The sequence below is a fragment of the Sturnus vulgaris genome, chromosome 3, assembly GCF_052056855.1.
Source record: "Sturnus vulgaris isolate bStuVul1 chromosome 3, bStuVul1.hap1, whole genome shotgun sequence".
Classification (NCBI taxonomy): Eukaryota; Metazoa; Chordata; class Aves; order Passeriformes; family Sturnidae; genus Sturnus; species Sturnus vulgaris.
In genome coordinates this window covers 76,933,462-76,955,982 of record NC_142245.1, presented here as the reverse complement: position 1 = coordinate 76,955,982, position 22,521 = coordinate 76,933,462, and the positions used below count along the sequence as shown (strand labels likewise).

General features: G+C 34.9%; 1 long non-coding RNA gene across 1 annotated transcript in view; it reads left to right on the top strand.

Annotated features, from left to right (window-relative positions):
- The first annotated feature begins 6,723 nt into the window (after nucleotides 1–6,723).
- LOC148224429 (uncharacterized) overlaps nucleotides 6,724–22,521 on the top strand; it is a 66,999-nt gene continuing 51,201 nt past the window's right edge. The window contains exon 1 of the long non-coding RNA XR_015802594.1: nucleotides 6,724–6,849. This is a non-coding gene — a long non-coding RNA (uncharacterized LOC148224429). The remainder of the gene's footprint in view (nucleotides 6,850–22,521) is intronic.

The window sequence follows — 22,521 nt, the reverse complement described above, 5'->3', positions numbered from 1 at the left end:
AAAATATGTGCAGTAGTTTGGAACTGCAATTTGCTGCTACTTTTTTTTCATTCATTTATTCTGGACATCTCTTCATATCAAATATAATACCACTGATATGATCTACAGTATCTCTTGGTCATGGCAGAAAATAAAATAATGTTATAAATAAAGAGGCAGTAGTGAGTTTTGCTATATAGTTTTTATTTATTGTTATTAAGCTATTTTTCATACTGTAAATACTGTCAGATAAATTAATTTCAGAAATTGGGTTCTGTAAATTATTCTTCCAAATGCTTTTCTGTAAAATAACTTTTTGAAAAGCTTCTCTGGAGTTAAAAAAAAATTAATATACTATTTTATATGTCATCTCACCTGTTTTTTTTCCTTTAAATTAGAGATTCACAGAAAGCAAGAAATTAGGATTACAAAGGGTAACTAGATTAGATGATCTAGTCAAATTTTCTGAATGCTTATGCTTTGATTTTTATCAGGCTACCCTCATTATGCATTTAGTTATTCAATCTAACACACTAGAATCCCTGTGTGTACATAATGGCAGGACAGATGTCTCAGTTTGTCGACAATCCTTTATTCCCACAGTACTTTATATCATTGTGATTTTGAAAGAGCAGCCAGGAGGAAAACATGATACAAGTGTCATAGAATGAGAACATTATTTGGTAAAGTGCAACAGCAAGTTGAGTAACTATTTCAAAAGGGTACTGTAAGTTTTCTGAGTATGTTATTTCTAGAGCTCTGTGCACCTGGTAATTTAGAGTGATGAAGAGTTCAATACATCTTTGTCCCAGCTGATATTTATCTATCTATCTGGTGTGTGACTAGATCCCAGTGGAGTATATATAATAATTAGACCTACACTCTCCTTGATTCGCTTGTAGGTTAAAGGGCACAGGCTGAAACTGTTCTGTTAAAAACATATTAAATATTATATTAGTGGTCTAAAGCTATATACTTCCCTAGAGACTCCCACTTTTAATAACCTCCAGTATAATAGATAAGGCAGAGGGCAGTAATCATTACTGAAATGGATTTTCTGGCAGAGTTAGACATCACCTCCAGGAATCAATAATCATTTTAAGCTAACGTGGTGATTAAATGACCTTCCTTTTATTTTCCTTCATGTTGAGTTGGTTTTTATCTTGATTTAGAGCCACACAGCCAGAACAAAGATAAACAGAGGACTGGCAGCACTACAGAATCACACCAAGGCCTATCCCTTATACAGGTAAAAGCATTTTAATGTAATGAATGCATTTGCTGCCCAATCTGTGACTTCTGAAGAATTACAATAAAAATTCTAGATGCAGAATATATTAATGGATTATACCCCAGGATAGTTCTTGCTTTTAAAATATTCTCACCATTAGCTTGGCTGCAGCAGGTGCTATGCTTTTATGTTTAATAATTTATTGTCGTGGAGCTTCCTTGAGGATATCTGTGTTGAATGGTGCTCATTAATCCTTCCATCCACATCCTCCTGCTCTCTGTGAAGGAGTATTAGATTACTAAATTCCTTTATTTTCTCCCGAAGGAGGAGATTGAGAAGCAGCTAACTTCAGCATGCTATGATTTTGATGAGCTCCATCTAACCAGATAAGATTGTTGCAAAGTTGACTTTAAATTCTTGTGAGGTGTAGTTTCACATTTTGAAATCCAAAGATCTTTGGTTTGATTTGCTTTTTTTGCATCTTCTGAAACATATCCTGGTTTTCTGTGGTTTGTGGGATGTTTTATTTTGGTTCTGGTTCTTTCTTTGATTTAGTTTTTGTTTTTGTTTTTTTGTTTTTAATTTATTTGTTTCAGATACAGGATGAGATAGGGGTTTAAGTCCAGATTAGAAGACTGCATGATGAATGTTCACAAGCTAATACACAGAACAGAAAAGCCTGGAAGGACACTCACAGAAAACCTCACAAAACTGATTGCGTTGTCTGTACAAGTTTGAACAATTGGGGAGGAACACATGATAAGAGTATATAATAGAGTGCATAATCTGTAGGGACGCTTGTGCTTGCAGAGTACATTGCACTTTCCATTAAAATAATTCATTGAGGCTGATTATTGAACATCTTTTGAATCTTCATTCTCAGGTTTGGTCATTTTTTTCCCCAAAGGCTTATCTGTAGAGCTACAAAAGCACCTTTGAAACTGAGTTTAGACTTCACTGAAGAAGCAAAAGTAAACATTCAAACCCATTTAACCCATGTGGGTTTCATCTCCATCTTTTATCAGAATAAAATCTGTATGTATTTGACACATCTTTTCTGGGATCCTACAGCAACAAGCAGAGCACTGTGCCCTTGGCAGGGAGGAGTGGATCCCAGTGAGGCAGCTGCAGCAGGAAGAGCACATGGCTCAGTGCCATTGCTCTCCCTCTTTCACCCCTTCCCCAAACTCCCATTTACTCTTACAAACTCTTGCAATGCCTATCACTCCCCGACTTTACTGCTTTTCTCTTCTTACTGTGTCAGATGTCATGAGAGCTCCTTAAACTCCAGATAATGCTCTGAGGCAGAGGATTAAGACAAGATAGACATTTTTTTGTCGCCCAAAGGTAGGAATTGGCAGCTTATCTTTGCCAGTAGAAGCTTCCTGTGGGGCAGGCTGATTAAACCAGATGAGAAACTAACTGCTACAGTGTTGGAGGGCTTTGGATCTGATGGACAGTGGATGGCTGTGAAGGCAGCAGAATAATGATTTCTTCCTTCCTTTTTTCTTTCACAGAAAAAAGGTCGAAAGGACGAAGTGCAACTAGTTCTATTACATGCCAAGATTTATGAACCAGAAATCCTAGGATTATATTTGCTGTAGATAATTTGAAATCCACTCTCTTCTTTACATAGTTTTTGATATTCTTTTAAAATTAATCAATATCAATACTGTATTCTGACGAAATACTCATTAAAGTAATTATTTAATTGCTATGAACAAATTAAATAATAATTACATGGCTTCACATTGCCTAATTTCTGACATCTCAGCTAACTGTCAAAGTTATTCCCGTAAACAATAAAGAAAAAAACAAGTACCACATTAGGGTGGGAAGAACTCACCCACTGGCCATAGAGCCAGTCCAGTTTCAAGTGTAAAGCAGACAATAAAGTTTTATGGAGTCAAAGTCAAGTGAGAAGAATATTTACATGTAGTTCTCCATATACTACATTCAGGACCTTTTGTTTGCATGTCAAGGGCACAAATCGTAATAGCTTCCTTTCAAATCCCATACTCAAAATCTTAACAGACCCTAAATGTTTTTATAGACCTGGAAATTATTTGAAAGTCAGGATATTAAATAGAAAGGTTTGAGAGCTATACATCTAAAATAGATCTTAAAATGACAATGTCCCAGACTAAAAGATTTCAGGTAAGGGTTCTCATGGCTTCAAAGAAACAAATCTGTCTAATAAATTATACAGATATCTTAAATCATTAGCTAGTCTTAGTTTTCTTATAATGAGATGAAGAAAGGAATGATGCAGGCATTTCATTTGATCCCGCTCACATGCATCTTTTGTACAAAATTATGAAAATCAACCAGTAGTCATTACTCCATTAAATGCATGGGTCACTATAATATCAAATTAATGATATTTTCCATTATTTAGATTTTACAGTTTCAAGACCCTTGTGTCACTGGATGATCCATGTAGGAATTCATGCAGCCTCTTGCAATACATTAGCTGAAGGAAATTAGCATTATTTAACAACATCCACTGTTCCTTCAACATAGTTCAGACAGGTCACTTCTGATCTCCATTATTATTCCCAGCTTCCCAGCTCTGCCCACTGCTTCACAGCACAGCCTAGGATAAGCACTGCTTGTCAGCTCAAGTGCACCACTTGACTGTGCAAGCCTTTTTTGGGAAAAAAAAAAAAAAAAAAAAAAAGATTGATTTCAGAAAACAAATATTTAATCTGAAATGGGGTATGAGTTCATGCCTGGTGGAAAAATTAGTAAAATAATTGCAAGTGTTTTGATGCCAATAAGTCACAAATAATGTAACTGATTCTCATTTTTTTCTTCATTATTTATTCCTTATTTTCTCATTATTTTTCATCTCTGAAAGCATTACTTTGTATGTGCTTTCTATAGTGCAAAACCTAAAGGAATTAGTGGAAAATGTGAAAATTATACTAAATTATTAATTATTAAATTTTTATAATTTGTGTTACTATTACAAGACTTGAATCTGACTAGCATAAAAGAAATACCTTTACATGTCTATAAAACCTAAAGGAGGCTATATTTATGGAGATGAGGTCAGATTTCAAACTTTTTTTCCCCATTAAGAAACAGAATTCATACTTCTTGCAGTAAGTATGCAAATCAAGTTGCCGTTATGACAAGTGTATAAGTGACATGCCTGTCCTGTGTTGTTTAAAATATTGACAGTAAATAGTAAAGCAGTTCTGAAACCTAAAATTGTAGCATGGTACATGAAAGGATAAAATAGTCTGCAGAGCCACCAAAGTTTGCATTTACAGTCAAAAAATGGATATAGCCTCAATCTAAAAAGTACTTAGGAAAACTTGGAGAAAAGAACATTTGATGCCTAACTAAGGTTCTTAAGAAAAAATGCGCCATTGCTAATAATAAACTCAAGCATGTTTAGATCACTAATACTTTACATGACTCAATATTATTAAAAGAAAAAAAAAAAAAGAAAAAGAAACAAGCTACAAGACTTACATTAATTTGGTTGATACTCAAATAAAATTTATCAAGTGTCCATATAAACATTAGCACAGCGTTTAATTACAAATTACAAGAATTTACATTGTATTAAACCAAAATGAGATTTAAATATTAAGTAACATAATATTCTTAAATAAGAATGATGAATAAAATTTGTAGATATATATCCCTTATGAATAATGAATAAAAAAATTATCTTCTGTTTGGAAGAAAGTCCTGAATTTTACCTCAGTGCAAGAGGAATATTTTTCATAAAGGTTTTTAATTTGTGGTTTTATTACAGTTTTCAGAATGCTTTTACTATTTTCTATAAAAGTAACTGTAGAGATTTTTTTTTGTCTTCTCTCTCTTAAAAAAAATATCTGATTTTTAAAAATATTTTCTTTCATTTCTCAGAGCACAAATTCTCACACATTACGTAACATCTATTTACAGGACTAATATAGTCATTAGGATTTTTGAAGAAGTTTAATGTGTGGATTTTATGGGAATACATGTAAACACAGTGACATATGTTGAGAGTGGCTTTGTATAAGTATGCTGTGCATTAGTGGATAACTGATTTCAGCTGAACTACAGTGGAGATCCTATCTTCAATGCCATGAACGCAGAGCCAAAAGGTAGGAAGAAATGTGTCTGGCTACAAGACAGCAGCTCTATTAGGCACTTTTCCAAAGCTTCTTAGCCTCCCAGATAGGAAACAGACATTAACAAGTGAAACACTATTCCTGGTCATTGTGCTGTTCTAGATTTCTGCATTTAGGTGAACTCCTGGGGGCCTAAACTCAAAAGCATAACTCAGTAAGAACCATAAGGCTTACCTGTCAGTTTTGTTCCCTATTCTGCTGCCATATGACAAAGACAGACAATGAAAACCCCTTTTTGATGCCATTTCATGTTTCCTGATCCAATCTTATTGCAGTTCCAGAGCAAAGACCATTCTGAAATGAAATTCAATGGTGGCAAAATGTTGACTGAGTCTTCCATAAAGTTTGAAGCTAGCTCTTAGGGGGAAAAAATACTTCCTTTAGAGTATGCATAGAACACCCACTTCCTTTCAAAACTGAATTAAGCAAATGATCTAAACCTCTGAGGAAGCTCAACCTATAGCTGATGATCATTTTTGCTTCTATAATTTATAGATAAAAACAATATCTAAAAGTCTTAAATTGGCTGAAAATTTTAAAAGTGCAATTTTTCTAATTCCAATACTTAAATCTTTATGTTATTTAAATACAATTTAATCATAATATCCAAAGAGAAAATATTGTCAGTAGAGTAAAAATTAAGTTTTTTTAATCCTAAAATCAGAAGCAGCATTAATAATTTGTGTCAAAATTATCATTTTATGTCAGATTCAGTTGCAGTGTGTATGGCAACAGTATTTTTCCTCCTTGACTCTAATATAATTTAATTAAACATCTATCAGAATACAATAACATTTTATGGTAGTAACAGAGTATGAATACAGAGACAAAAAAGGGGACCCTCTGAAGTATCATTATATTATACTCTTGCAGAAACTGTGTTCAAGATGCTTTAGTCACCCCACCTGATTTATCAACAAAATACTTCACGGACACGCTCAATCTCCCCTTTGCAGCTAGCACCTCAATTTCTGTCAGGCTTGTACCCAAATCCTGAAACCATTTAGTTCCTCACAACCAAATTCATTAGTGTTAGGAGCTGCTGATATGCACAGAGTGCCAGATATGTAACTTTGACTCTTACTGTTTTCTTTCTAGAATGCTTTAGACCATCTCTCTCCTCTTCATACACTATTACATCTGCTGCAAAAGCAACATAAACAGCTTCTCAGTAGCCTGCAAAGAGTGGCAAATCCCCCTGATTCTCATCCATTCACATGACATTCTCCCACCATCAACCTGCCCTCATCAGCTGTTTGCTCTAATACGTTAGAAAGAAATGTGAAACAGAAGGTGGGCAGGGCAAACATTTGCAGGAAAATAATCCTGTCAGCTGTCTCTGCAAGATTCAACAGAGCTTTTTTTTCTGAGACCAACAGAGGCTTGAAAATTCGTTCTGTTCTCTGCTGTCAGTTGGAAACGGTGCCGTCAAAGCTTTTGCTATGGTGGTGACAATTTCTGAGTCGTCTGTGTTGACACAACCCTCACACTGTCCTTGGCTAGGTGAGTCTGGCTCTCAGCTCTGATGAAAGTTCCAAACCATTTATTTCTTTCTATGAATGACAAAAAGCTGCAGCCTGCTTAAAGCCAGTGGTGAGCTTATAAAAGTCAGAAATTATTTTACTGTCAAGATATGAGTGAGATACAAACTGTATCCATGCTCAATACTAAATCAGATAAGCTAGAGTTGGGATAACCCCTAAGAAATGTCATCTAATTGTCTTTTTCTCAGCTGTGCTGTTTGTTGGGTTTGGGTCTTTTTCTTCTTATAGATGAATATTCATCATAACTAATTTTTTTACACACAAACACAAACATACCAGTTCTGTCGAAATTTCTGAAGAGAAAGCTTTTTCCTAAGGCAGCTGGTTAGTGGGTGTGAGTCATGGACAGCATACAGAGAAAAATACTAGGGTGTTATGATGATATTCTGTTGAAAAGCAAGTGAGAGAAGTTCAGTTTTGGCTTTGTTTTTCCTCTCAATGACAGGTGACTGTTTAACCCCCAAGCCACTGTGATGTGGGTATTGCTCATGTTGGGCCTATTCATTTTCTGTAAATAAACATTCAACAGTAGAGAGAAATGGACAATTATCCTCATTATTGATGCTTTTACTGTCAGACGGTAGTCACTACTAAACTATATAACTCTATATAACTCTATAACTAAAGGTATTAAAAATTCTTCAAATGAAATGTGTTTTATCTCCAAATTAAATCATGGAGGGAAAAAAAAGGAAAACAAGACATTTCCCAAGCTATCCCAATCAGCCACATTTAAGAACATATGTTTCTGCAGAATACTGATACTTAGAACTTCCAATTCCTTTAGAGTGTGTACTGCATATGTCGTTCTTTGTAGTGTTTGGCTGCTAAAGAGTGTAGAGAATTCTAATTCTACTGTAGGAAAAAAAAGAGAAGAGAAACAAACAGCCTTAATTAACACTTCTTGCACAAGATCTGCCAACCTGCTGTGCACAGGCAGTTAATAAAAAAAGGCAGGCAACTGAAGGAATAGTCCATGCTCATTTATCCATCTAAGCTGTGACAAACTAAGAGTAGCTGGCATTGGGCTTTAACAGAATAGCATCTTAATTGCTTATCAGGATAAGAAAGGTGAGTAGCTAACCACTACCAGTGAGAATTCAATCTGTTCCCTCAGGAATCTGGCTGTTTCCCTTGGCTGCATTTTTTATTTTTAACATCATTGATATATTTTTATAAGGTTAGCAGGTTGCAGTTAGCAAACTGTTGAATTCAATTTATTTTTGTTTTCATGAAAAAGTTTATCCTCTGAGAATTCATTTCACAGGATTTCTCCTCTTCTTTTCCAATAACTGGCAGCAGGGACACTTGGTCGAATGACCTTTTTTATTTAACTGAGTTGAGACTATACTCATAAACAAGAAAGAGGATTTGTTTCATTTTTTTCTGCTATGGTTCTACTGAGAAGTTAAAATTCACTAGCTGAATTAATCTTTGTTTTGAGATTTTAATTGTGTTTGCTGTAGCAATCTGCCTCCTCACCTTGGTTGGGCTACATATTTACAGAGTCTATATCTTCTAACTCAGCCAAAATACCTTTTGAAATCAATCAGTTTTGCTTGAATGACTAGCACTAAGAAAAGACATTTAAGATTTAAATGTAGTCAGCACATTCTAAATATTGGAGTTATGACACTTTGTTATAAACTGGTATATATCCTAAGCTTTTAAACAAATGTTTCAAGTGTAATCAGAGCAGTTTTATTACACCACGATCCCTATTATGCCAAATCCCACCTTCATGCACCAGTGTTGTCGTGTGCAATTTTTCATTTAGGTGTCAAAGCAACCGGATCTTTAGGAGGCCAGTGAGATCTACAAGTATGGAAAATCTCTTCATAAGAAAAACACTTTTTAAGTTCATTTTTGATGGAAATAACCATGGCGTGGTTACATCGGAGAAGAGCTGCAGAAGATCCTAACTTTGCTTTCTTTAAAGTTTGACCATTTCCCTCTTCTTAAAGATCAATAATCGGAAGAAGATTTTTTTTTTAATTGTATTTATTTTATTAATTTATTTAATTTTTTTTTATTATTATTATGACAGGTGTTCAGACCAGGGGTAAGCATGCATATTGGGGTGTGAGGGAGATTAAAGTGTCTAAACATCAGCATCTAATGCAGCTTGGGAGTTTCATCTATCAGTGAAGTAAAAATATCTTATGTTATCTAAAATCACAAGGGACAGCTAGGTTCAAGCAGGTACATCTTCTACATAGTGTCTTACACAGGCATTCATTTTGCTTATTATTCATGGTCACTTGGTGAATGTTTCCTGTACTGTTTCCTGCTTTCATTCCCTCCTTTTGTGGGGAGGTAGCATAAGCCATGTAGGTACCAGGGAAGGCTTGTTTTTACTACCCCAATATTTTGTCCTGAATCTGCCAGTGCCACTCAGAAACATAATCTTGCAATATATTGGATCCTTATCCTTTGTGTGCTGGTTCAAAACATGATGTACTAGTGAATCTGTGTGAAGAGCCAGGCTTTGTGAGTCTATAACAAATGAACAGTTTTAAGCAGTCTGTTCTGGATCATTTAGCAGAACACTCATCGGCTTCCTAACACTTTTGCCCAACTGAGAGGGTTTTGCCTATCATCTCCAAGACTACATGTGCTGATTGCCTGTCATCCTCTTCAATTCTGTCAGTTTTTCCTAAGCCTAGTTTTATGATGCAGCTGAAAAGGCCTGATTCTGCCAAATAGTTTAATATCCACTTCAATATCATGAGCTGATGTAGCCTTTTCTTAATTTCTGATATGGTTTTCATATCAGAGATGCCGATGGACCAATACCCGAAAATTTTGTGTCTGGTCTTTTATACTAATCTCATGCATTCCAAAAATTTTGGAAAGGGTGATTTTAAAAAAATGTTTCTGAGGATGAGGTTGTTGTTCAATTAATATTACGTCATGATGCAATGAAAAGTTCAAGGCAAACTTAGAAACTTTAAATTCTATGAGACATTTATTCAGGAAATGCATTTTATGATATATGTCTTACAGCATCATGAAAGCACTATTTATAGAAAGACATGTATACACAAGTTTAAAAATTAAACTATGGCAGTGCCTATGAGGTTGATAAGGTGCTGAACTGCATTTCAGTGCAGCTACAGTTTGATCCTTATAAAAACTAAAATGAGGGAGAAAAATCTTGAACACAGTGAGTTCAGGAAAAAACAGCACAAACTGAGAAAGGACAAAAATGTACTGGTTGCTGAACTAATTTTAGTTCCTATTCTGAATGTTGGCATCTAAATGATGGATGAATACTCAGCTGAATTGTTCCCTTTTATTTTTACAGCCTGTATATATATCAGGTAGGTAAAACAGCAGGTATCTTTGGGACGAACAAGGTAATAAGGAACACATTTTGCTGTTTTAATTTCCCAATTTAGTAACATGATTTTTGGCTTTATAATCAAGAGTTTCAACATTTACATCCTTAGATCAAACTTTCCTGCTTTTGACTTTAAACTTCTTCATTTTTTTTAAGACTTAAGTTGAGGAGGCTGAGAAATATGAGACGCTTTTTGCAATAAAAAAAGGATGTATATGCAATGAGACATCCTGACAAAGTCTAGGAAGCCCATAAGCCGAGATAAATCTAGGAATATCAAGATTTATGTTTCCTGTTTTGCTCCAGGGGTCAGTTTAAGGACAAAGTGACAGCTTACAAGGAAACATTTTCCACAAAAGACATTGCCTAATCTGGTGAGAAAAGAGATCTTGTAGCTCTTGTTGCTCCCTGGTAAATTAAAGACACTCCAGTGCAACCTGGAAGACTCACAACAGTCCTGGTGGCTGCTGAATCAAATATTTTACAGGAAAATTCTGTTCCAGCTACAATTTCTTGACTTGGACTGAACAATCTTTGAAATCAGAAGTCATTCAGAGGTAGAGTTTTCATGTCTTTTGCTTTTAATTTGTCTACATTTTGATCCTATGTTAAATGTCAATCACAGTTCAAAATCTGACATTATGAAACCAGCCTTAAGAGTTTCTGAGGAAGGTAAAGGAAGTATTGGTAGTAACAAAACACTTGATTGCTTTTGTTTTTCAGTCCTGATGCTCTTCTGCTGTGTGTGTCATCCTTCGAATTATTTTTCTTCTTATGAAACACATAGAAACAGGGACTGTAGCAGAGCAAAACAATTAATCCCAAACCATGGATGACATCTGGTCTTTGCGCTTTCCAGTTCTGTGTTTTTAAAGGTTGTCTCAGTAATTTTTTGTTATTTGTGTTTGAATTTTCCTGTTATAGAATCTCCAGTTGAATTCACTTGAAGTTGTGCAGTTTGACTGGAATCTCCTATATGTTTCTCCAGATCTTGATAATATGTTATGGGTCTGTGAGCTGATCTTTTAGAGATTTCTTGAAAAAATCTATTTTGGCTATCGCTGAAAAGACTGCTATTTAAATTATTTTAGCCTTTTTTTTTTTCCTGACACGATGACTTGTTTTAATTATCCCATGAATGTTTTTTTATCTAACTCCCATTTCATTTTGAGCATTCTCTCCTTGTTTCTGATGTTATCACTGTTGCAAATAGTTTGGGTTTGATTTAACCTGTATACACATCTCTTCACCATACTCCCCAAGACTTTTGGTTGGAGATATAGTTCACTTTCTCTGTGTAGGATGCTGGTGTTTCTCAAGGACAGAGTAAAGCTGATGAATTCACCATCATTTCAGAGACTTCCTGAGCAATTTTAGCAATAGCAATACCAGATTCCTCCTGTTAGGCACTGATCTCAACTGAATTTAGGGATTCCTGTGTTTTTCCTTTCTTTATGCAGGGCTGGTTTCAGGCTTCTCAGCAAGGCAGATCAGTCAGTGACTATCCCAGGAACTGTCCTCAGCAAGTAGCTACATTGCCCAGCTGACTGGGGGCTACTTGGGGCCTGTGCCCACTTTCTAGTCCCATTCAAAAAACTTGCCTGTCTCCTCTTAAAAAGAAATGCTATAGCCAGTTCAACCAAGAAAAATTGAGACAGAATATGGCCAGCTGACAGTTTATTCTTCTCTTTAAGTAAACCAGTGTGTATCCCCTCCACACCCAGCAGCAGCAGCTAGAATGGAGTTCAGAAAAGAGCCAGGCATAGATAGACTCCTGTTGCTGGGATTATGGGAGTCTGCACCATTCCAGAAAGCATCAACTCTGGAGGACCAACTCCATCCCTCGAAATCGCTGCAGAATCCTGCTTGAAATGGCTCACTCCTATTCCTCTCTCAAAGCCATGATTTTGCTGTGATCCAGTCATCCTGCTGCCTCAGGCAGCAGTTCATCCATCTGCATTACACCTGTCTCTGTTTCGTTTTTTTTTTTTTTCATATATGAAGAATCAGGAGCACAATGAAGATCAAAGAACCCCTTTCCTATATACATTGAACATATTTAGGTAGCAAAAATCCACCAGAGTTTATAACATTCTAGAAAGCTTGGGACAAGAAGTAGTTACAGACACACAATAGAGCCTTAGAGAGCAATGATCTCTGCCTACCAGAAAGCTAAGCATGGCTTTGTCTATTTATTTAATTCCACGTTTTGTTTTTTTCCACTTACTTATTATGTGGAAAGTGTGTTGATATTCCTATCAGAACATGGCTTTGTTCATCCTAGCTGTGTCCTGGTGTGAGGAGGAATGACATGGCTCTATTTGTCTCTGACAAATATGAGTTGGTGGTGTCTTGGGAAAAGGAGCTTGTCTTCACTGTAACTCTCCATACTAGACAAAACACTTAAACTTGGACCTGCTTTATATCAGCAGTTTCGTATGAACAGAAAAATGAGGTAGAACTGGGCATTCCCAAACAAACAAACAAAAAAAATCTTAAGAGTTCTATTTTCCTTACTATGACTTTTCTGTGGTGAACTTCTCATGCAACTAAAAGATAAAAAAACCACAATCCTGCTAAACGTCTGTCATGAGCTCCTCAAGAAGCAATGCACTTTTATCTATGAACTTGAAATTACTATGATTAAAGCCACCTGCTTTCAGAAAAACATTGAAGAATAAATAGTTTTTAAGTAGACCAAAAGGTAAAATAGCATCAAAAAGCACAGTGACTAAGTTCAGTTCTACCACAGCCTACTTTAACTAAGTTAAACAAAAAAAAGAAAAAAAAAAGGTAAAAAGGTGAATTAAATATAGAATTAAGTGCTCAGGTAGAATTTATGTGTCATTAACCTCAGATTAAATTCTATTACTAAGAAAATAAAGCTTCCAGGGAATGCAGTACATTTTTAAAGGGGAAATGGAGGGCAAATAATATTTCCATAATTAAAGTCTTAAATCAAGTTAGAAAGACCGATCCAAATAAAATTACCTGCATGTCGCAATATGAATCAAAAGTTGTAGAAAACACCATTCAATTTAGTTACTAATTGTAAGTGATTATTGCTTGAGTGATGGCATTAAATTCTGAAGTTAGATTAGACATAGAATATTTTAGGCTTATTGTTACGGCTGGCTGACAGATTTTCTCTTGCTGCATGTGGTAGCACCACTACTGTATTTAGTGCAGGGGTTCAAACTTCCTCCTGCTCATTTCAAAAGAAGTTAGCAGGGGAAGCAAGGCATTTTCTCAGAGTGATCCTTCACAGAGAAAGCCATTCACTACTCCCTCTCATGATTCACTGGAGGCAGACTCGTTAACCTTTCTAAGAGTTTATTAAGGAGCTGGCTTTTATTTCTCTGGCTTATGATGAAAGGGGTAAGAAGGAATGTCTGTTGGTTACATACAAGACATCTTATTTGTCATTGCTAATATTCCCTTTATCTTGACGGAAGGAATTTTGTTCCTTCTTTCATATTTCAGTAGAATAAGGAAGCAACTGGAACAACACCAGCAAAGAAATTTGGATAAACTAAAAACAGCTTATGAGATTTTTTAGAGTAGCACCTAAGAGATCTATTAGAAAATACTAAATTTTCAAATTAGGATATAAAAGTATGAGTAGCTCCACTACTTTCAAAGGCTTTTTTTGTGTCCTGATGAACAATATAGATGCATACATAGACATATGCATGTCTGTGTGAACACACACACATATACCCAGAGTCTCAAATACACAAATTACTACAGAATCTCCCTTGCTTCGTCAGATTCTGAAAATGTATCTTAAGTGTTGTGCTCTTTATCTCCAAAACATTAGTTCTGGGATTGGGTCAACGCACCAGAAAATTGGAGTATAGGTTTCAAATACAAATTATCTGCCCTTCTTAATTTTAAAACTGAAATAACCAAAACAACAAAATAAAACATATCCAAAACAACAAAAACAACAACAAACACCAAAATACGTATTTTTCCTCATGAAAGAATTCGAGTAGTTCCAAATATCAAATTAAAGCTGAGACTGAATTTTTGATAAACAAGAAATTTGCAACTTCTTCCCCAAAAAAGAGAAAAGAAAATATTTTTCAGTGTAGGAGAAAAGTACATCTATAAATTTTGATCAAACTGAGGTCTAACATGACATAAAAATGGAAAATATAAATTTTAGAACATTGAAATATTTTATTAAGCAAAAAATATTTCTTTTTCATTTTTGAATGACAGTTTTATTAGTAAATTAATTTCCGTCATCCAAATTTTGGCCAGTATCGCATTACTAGGCATATTTTCTATCAGACATTGAGTAACACACAGTGTAAAAGGCAGTTGTTACTATGTTGGATAGTCCTGTTCCCAGAGATAAGGTATTTGACAGCTCCAAAAGGGAAAGATCAACATAAAATGCCGTTTCAGAACAGTTTGATGTCAGTCTACTAATCATAAATTTGAGCTTATTTTCCATTTTGCAGAATGTTAATAAATGCTAAGTAGCTGGCTTGAAATTCCAATTATTGTTTCTGAAGGCACATTCATGGACCTCTGTTTTTTTATTGGAAAAAGCACAAAAACCCAACAGTTTTAGATTTAATCTCACTTAGAATTTGTCTCTCAAAATGAACCATAAAATTATGCTCTATTTTCTGCACTTAAAGCCTTACTGAGATTAAAGTTCCTCTCCACTATTTCTTACCAGTGGTGATTATTGAACTTTTATTCAGTATCTTCTCTTAGGGAGGAAAAAGTTATCTTTCATGAAAGAGTAGAATTTTAAGTAAGAAACTTTAGTATTTCGCTTGAAATTTTGGCTTAAAAATTAGATAATTATTTGGATTCAGCATTAAACATTCAAATTATTGTATTGATTGACTTGACCAAATTATCTAATTAGAACTTATACCCAAGAAGATAGCAAACTTCTTAAAATTGATAAAGATTAATTATTTTTATCATTAATCTAATGTTTTAATTTTAATTTTATATTGAGCCTGCCTTGATTGATTAGACTTTTTTGGTATGATTTTGATCTGACAGTCCTAGTGAAGCTTAGTTTTGAGGAGATATTTTTGAAAGAAAGGAAATTAGAATAAAATAAAATAAAATAAAATAAAATAAAATAAAATAAAATAAAATAAAATAAAATAAAATAAAATAAAATAAAATAAAATAAAATAAAATAAAATAAAATAAAATAAAATAAAATAAAAAAGATTCTACACATTTCTTACAATGAGCAGCATGGTTCCATAGCTATGCAGGAACTGGGTGGATACCAGGTGGCTAACTTAAAAGGCTAATCTGTTTTCCCTAATTAGTCTTTGGTTCTCACACATCTACCTCCTGTAAAGCAACAGGGTGCAGCAGAATAGTCACAAGCACATGTTGGAGTGGAATTAGTTCTGTCACTTGCTGCTCTTAGATGTGTTAACAATTCACTTCTTGTTTACGGGTCTGTGTTCATCTACTGCAGCATCCTGACAGCAGCTGCTGATCCTCTCTAATCTGTATTTTAAGTCATTCTCATTCTTAACTTCCCCATTTGAAGGCAGGTCTCCTTTTTGTAGCCTTTTTGGTTTTGGTTTTGTTTTATTTTTTTTTTTGGTGGTGGAGGGTTTTTACCTGGCTTGAGGAGGTTCATGAGACACTGCTATTAAAAATGCCCACTAAAAGCATGATGAATGTTCTCAGCACTATTGATAGGACAGTCATTGCCTCCCATAGGTATAATTTTCCTATCCAACCAAATCCCATATATTCTTTGTAATCCAAGCAGATTGATATGCTTAGTGCAGTTGTTCAGACCTGACTTTAGCACTAGATTCCCTTTATTAACTGTCACTCTTAAATCCTGAAGGCATCTGTCCTGAACTGTTTTGACCTTTGATACATTTTGAGGTTTTAGATTTAATAGAGGTTACAAACCATCTGAGGAAGTAGAGACTGTGGGAAGCTTAATCAGCCCCTTGATAATCCTGCAACAGGAGCAACTTCCCAAGTACCTCTCTCTGGCACTTCCCCAACCTTAGCATTGAGACCTTTCATGAGCTCTTGATTCACTTTTAACTCCTTGAGTGTTGAACTATGAAGTGGTTTTTGGGGTTTTTTTTTGCCTTTTTTTTTTATATATATATATATATATATAAAGTGCATTGATTTAACCTTTTGGCAGCCCACTCTTTAACTGCATGTGAAGGATTTCACTAACTCCATATTTCCATTCAAACTGGCATCTTCCTTGACTTCTGACATGACTGCCCAGATTTCAGATACATAATTGCTCAAATGCTCAGCAGGGATGAACAGGAATAACCCCTCAGATTTCAGTGGAATGATAGGAATTTAGACCAGCTGACAAAGCTGGAATGATATGGACATTTTGAGACGTTAGATTTTATCTGCCTCCTATGTTGCTTTTTTGGATGAACCCGTTCTACATGCACTCTTACCAAACTCATACATAATTTTTAGTTCAATACAGTCCTAATAAATAATAAAATGGACACTTTTTTCCCCTCAGTCAGCACCAGCCTTTACAGTTTTGGATGACCTCAAAAACTAATTCTGTCCTTTTCTTTACACATAACATATTTACACCCTAATGGCCTCATCTGATATAGGGCAGTCAAAGGATTTTAGTGAGATGATACTCTGGGATGTTCTCCAATTTTGACTGACTCTCAGTGGAATTTTTTCAAGGGCACAGTCAGTTCCCAAAGGAAATCAAAGAGACTTTGCTATTTAACTTCCTCTCTAGTCTTTGAAAGTCTTTTTTTAAAACAAGGTTTTAGAAAGAAATTATATTTCTAAGCTTTCACCTTGACCAACAATATTTGCATAGTCTTCAGATGAAAGTTACATAAAAGAGAGGACCAAGTAGGCTTTATGACTATATCAGATAGTGAAGATAAGAAATCATGACACTTTTAGATAAGAAATCAAGACATATTTTTGATTCTTTTGAAAACTTTGGTTTCACCAGCTGAGCTCCAAGCAGATCTCTAATCATTAAAGTATCAGAAGCATTGCTTAGCATGTCAGATGCAACAGAAACACTTCTTACTTGGCCTGTACAATATGCTCAATGGTTTCAGATCCTCTGCTGAGTATTGTGTCGATTTTCACTCAGTGTTCTTGCGTAGTGCATCCTCTCATACAGATTTTCGTTAAGTCAAATACTTAGTTGACTGATACTGAACTAAAGCTTTCTTTCCTCTTCCCTTCCCGTAACTGTCTTGCTAATTAGACTTGTTAATGAAGGTGTAATATGGGTGCAGAGATGGAATTTTTGATGAATTTTTGGAACCTGTGATAATAACGTTCTACTAGGAATTTTGGATTCATGGTAAAGTGACAAGAATTATATTGCAAAATCTAATTATGGTGATTCCCTAGACTGGGAAATATAATTAGAATGTACCAGTCATCATCTCAGATCACTCATTAGCAGTGACAAAAAATTTAAATAAAGCTTTCCATATACGCTGAAAAATTGGACATTGTAATTACGGAAGCCTTTTAATTCAGACACAGCAGATTTTGTAAAATGTAGAGAAATAAACCCAAAGACCAAAAGAAACTGCTAGAGGCCTTCTCTGGCAAAAATATAAGGTGTATTTCTTGATGGACCTTAAGAAAACTGAATACATCAAATAGCTTTTATTCATACAGTAACCTGAATTGGCACATGCACCACATGCTGCAGAGTTCGGTTGAGTGGACATTCCACACAGCAACTATAACACTGAGAATAAAGATGATCCAAGGATTTTTAAATAAAAGAATCTCTCTCTTATCCGAGCACAACCTTTTATGGCTAAGCAAAAGTCTGGTGAATCTCCATTCCATTTTGCCAGTGTGTTACAAAAAGATGGATTGGTGTGATTAAGGTGTTTGTAACAGACTAAAAGCATCCTGGTTGTGCCCTGCCTCATATATAGGGTTTTTTTGAGGTTTTTTTTTTATTCTGTTTCCCTGTTTGAACTACAGAATTTTTAATTTGTGGTGAAGTATGTGTGATAACGGAGAGCAGGACAGGCTCATCCCTACAGCCACCACTAACATTTAAAGCTGAACGTTTTTACTGAAAATATCTCTTAAAGCTCTATACATAAACGCCAATATCCTTAAGACCAACAGAAGAGGAGAACTTTAACAGGAATATTAAGGGACAGTAGATTGTCCCTTGAAATAAACCTCTACACTTGTCTAATTCTGGCCTGAATTTGTGGAATTGCACCTAGATCCCAACATGTCTGCTTGCAGAGAAAAATCAGAATACATCACCTATAAATGGCATAATCACCTCCCCTGATTTTTTAAACATCGATAAACAAAGATTGATATGAGCTGTAAATGGAAATGTATATATGTAAATACTGGAAGAAAAAGCAAAACAAGGCTTAAGACAGTGGCATGTAATGTTAAAAAAATGCCAGTGTTCCAGCAATAAATTTGAAAAATGTGTTGTTTCTACCAAATCTGGAAAGCTTGCAGTTTATAAGGCCAGAGCACAAGGAACTTTTTGGCAGAAGGATCTGTTTGTACTGTGACAACAGGATGTTGAAAACAAAGCTACAGCACATCACACACACCATTATTTCTTCTGTTTGACCAAAAGGAAGACAGGCTGGAACCATAAAGATTTGTGTGTTCCAAACAGAGAAAAAGAGACAATGACTGGCAACCTTGACTAATATTTATAGAGGCTTAGATAAGCTAAGTTCTAATGCAAAAGAATCACTTAAGTAATTGCTGGCATTTAAAAAGTATAAAAAAGACTAAAAGAAAAGCTAGTTTCTCATCACTAATCAAAAATATCACAAGAGATATGATGTGGGCTCAGTAGCTGTGTATACAAATGGTACTGGCTCAACTGGGATTGAATCCCCAGCTTGCAAAGACACTCCTTGCAAAGGAGTGTGACAATATGAGTGAGTGAAATAACTTAGAAACTTTTCAAAATAAATGTCACTTTCTTCTTCCATAAATTCTTACAATTCCTACTTTTCTTACTCTGCTTCCTACACAGACTCCCAAAAACCAGAAATGAAAATCAAAATCTGGTCTGTGGTCTCATCAGAGACATTTGAAAAGCGCATTTTGTGCAAGATTCTGTAAAATATCAAATAAATTAGTGGTATTGTTTCTGAGTTCTGTATTCAGCTTTGAGATTTATATATGTTTCATCCCTAAGTGACTTTCAGGGACTCTTTCATTTATTTCAGTGTTTTCTTACTTTTCATAAATGGGAAAATATTAAATGCAAAATATAAAAGTAAAATCTTAGCAGGAAACTAGAAGCCCTATCAATTCCACTTTTAAAAAAAATTGGCAAAAAGCAGTGTGCAATTTCAGATAATTACATGTAATCCTTAGTAATCCTCCGCAGACAGCGTGAACTGGCAGTCATTAGTATGCTTTGAGCCTATTATTTTGCATACACACCAGGATATGCAGGATGTTAGTGTCCTTGCTGACTCTGACTAGAACATGGGAAATAAAGTAAGATCAAATCATTTCAAAACTTCAGTTGAGAACTGGTAGAAAAAGAACAGTGAGTATCATGAAGCAACAGCTTTTTTTCCATCTCAAAGACTCAAGTAAAAATAAAATGCAGAAGTCTGTTTTGGGAAGTCTTCTATTTCAAATCCAATGGGTAATTGAGGACTTGCTGTTCTGGCAGCTCTAAAAGAAATAAATTCAGTCCAATATACTGGATTCAGTTTAAGGATTAGGAATTTTTTTCACCTTTCTTGAAAACTGAAAAAAAAAGTTCAAAATCAAGAGAACGGTATTGTTTCAAGTCCACACATTTTAAAAAAGAAAATTTTGAAGGTATTATTATACCATTCAGCATTCAATTTTTCATGCCTGTTATCAAAAGCTTTGTTTTTCAGGCACTCATCTGGGAAGAGGAGGTAGGTGGCTACCACGTTCTGAATTAATAAGCATTCAATTAATACAAATTGAAACAGCTTCACACTCCAGGCTGCTCTATAACTTGCTGACTAAGGCAATTTTTTTTCTGTTGAAGTTTGTGTTCTGAGCTACGAAGAGACAGAGCTCTACAGTAGCCTGACCCTTCAAATAAACTTCCCTACACCTGTCTAATTCTGGCCTGAATTTGTGGAATTTCAAGTGAATCCCAACATGTCTACTTGCAGAGCAAAATCAGAATATGTCACCTAGAAATTACTGTAATCATCTCCATGGATTTCTTAAGCATTTCCTTTCTTGTTTTTCAGCTGAAAGTATATATTTAATCCAAGTTTGTGAGTAGTTTCAGGTAGTAGAAAAAAATTGGTAAGTTCTTTTCAAACCAAACGGAAAATCCCACCTTTTAATCGCAATATGTTGTACTGTCAAGAAAGTCAAAATTTCCTAACAAAAATTAAAATGTATTTTAATTTCTAAAATACTAACAAATGCAGAGGCTTAGTACTGCAGAAGTCTTTTCAGGTCAATCTTTTCACCAACACCACTCTTGAAGGCATTGTGACCATTCTATTCTAACATATTAAACCTTGACAAATCCTTTCTTATCCTGTTAAGTAGTCAGAGTAGTACTTTGGCATGATTTTGGCCTGATCAAACCAGTATTCTCCCAGATGTGGCTTGAAGTTTGCATTAAAGTAAAGAAAATTTCCAGTTACTAGTTTGAATGCAGATGCCATATTCTAAAGGGTAAGGAAGTTAAGTAATGGCTAATTAGCTATGGATTATTTGTGTTGGTTGGCCTCACAGACAGAGTACGGGTCTTGACAGTGTTTAATTTACTGCTTCTGATGTAGTTGTGTCCTGGTTTCTCAGAAAATGCCTTTTCTTTATTTTTTTCCCTATTTTTCTTTTTTTTTTTTTTTTCCATTTTTTTTCTTTTTTTCTTTTCTTTTCTTTTTTATTTTTCTGCCTAGAGGAAAAAGGATTTTTCTTGGTGGGAAAGGAGAAATTTGGTCATTTGTATTGGATTCCCAGGAGTACAGTTGCTCCATCAGAGCAAGAGCAATTAAAATAAATTAAAACAAAAAGCAATTAAACCTCTCTGCAATTACACAGAGCTGAAATCATCAGGAATGCACTGATTGTTCACAGAGTATCAGTAAGTTTTTAACAGACCTGACATATTTGTGGAGTGCTGAACGGGCTGCACATGTAGGTATTTAATGTTCACATGGTGCATGCAGAAAATGGTAAGTATAACAATCTAGCATTGCACAGTTCACTGTATGTACATCCATATTTCTCCTTGGGACATTGGGGACAGGGTAAAAAAAAAAGGGAAAAAAAAAGACTTGGTGTTTGCAAACTGTAATCTAAATATTTATATTACAATTTAAAAATTGGGTAGTGACATCCAGTTCATGCTTGAAAAGCTGTCATTGATGTCACTGAGATCCAGATTTCTCTCTTTCTGTTACTGCAGCTATTACTGAGTAATTATACTGAAGTGTGTAAAGTGCTTTAACTGCAGTAGGTCTGGGATTATGTTGACTGTGGAAAAGTAAAAGGAGATTGTGGAACATGGATTAAAAAGGTGTTCAGGCTATGCCACTGGATGAGTGGTGGAGGCAGGTGTAGTGTAGAAAAGTATGTGGAGAGGAAGAAGGGAGACATCCCATCATTCAGAGTAGCTCACTGTGGCAAAAGAAGGTGAAAAACAATTATGGTCATTGGCATATATCTTTACTTAAGGAAATCTTGAGTAGGTTGACTAAAACACAGCAAGAAATAGAAGATAGTCTTCCAACCTTCATATAATCAGCTAAGAAAATTGCACATTTTATGACAACCAAGCTGATACTCTAAAGAGTGGTTAATATTCATCATGAATACAATATGAGTAAGTATCACGACACTGCATGGAATTACTTCAGTACATGAAAACTCTTAAGCCTTATTAAGTAGCTTATCAGTGAAATGTCTTAGAAAATGTAGAATGTTAAGGGTAGTTTGATATCAATGCAAACATATTCAGCACTTGATACTCTGGCACATTTGAAATTAGTTCTCATAACAAATTAAATTTTAAAACTCTTTAAAAGCCCTTTAAACCTGTGTTAAACCAATCTGAGTAGAAGGTATTATTTAACATGATCGAGCTCGTAGTTTGAAGTACTTCAATACACTTTCATATATCATTTGCATCACTGAAAATATCTGATAACAGTACATTTGATGTTTCTAATATTAATTTCTTAAAGTATTTGTAATGATTTGTAGTTCAATATTATACATAGAATATTACAGAAATCAGACAGATATCTATTCTATGATAATTCTGAAGTACTGTTT